The sequence below is a fragment of the Penaeus monodon genome, chromosome 27 (assembly GCF_015228065.2).
Source record: "Penaeus monodon isolate SGIC_2016 chromosome 27, NSTDA_Pmon_1, whole genome shotgun sequence".
In the NCBI taxonomy this organism is placed as follows: Eukaryota; Metazoa; Arthropoda; class Malacostraca; order Decapoda; family Penaeidae; genus Penaeus; species Penaeus monodon.
Window position 1 is genome coordinate 32,070,414 of NC_051412.1, and position 356 is coordinate 32,070,769.

The following is a 356-nucleotide window of genomic DNA, read 5'->3' on the forward strand; positions in this document are numbered from 1 at the left end:
ATAATAATCCAGCTATCTCTCCCTTCAGCCGCCGCAGAGGCAAGGCGTGTTGTCATTACCGCCCTTGTCAGCGCTTCCTTCCCGGAGAGCCAGATGGCGCGCCGCGTCCCCAGCGCCCCACCTATCTCGACGGCCTCTCTGAGAGCAACACTTTATCACCGTAATTTTTGCCTGTGTCACGTTCCCTTTGTTGCTGTTCAGCCTCAGTATATGAGGGAGGTGATGAGAACTGGGCCTCGGGCGGGGCTCAGCACTCTGCAACAATGCACGACGTTGCAGCGGCCGGAGGTGCACCTGATGGATACATTTCATCGTCACTTGCGACGTCGGGAGACCGCACACTCTGTTGCCCTATT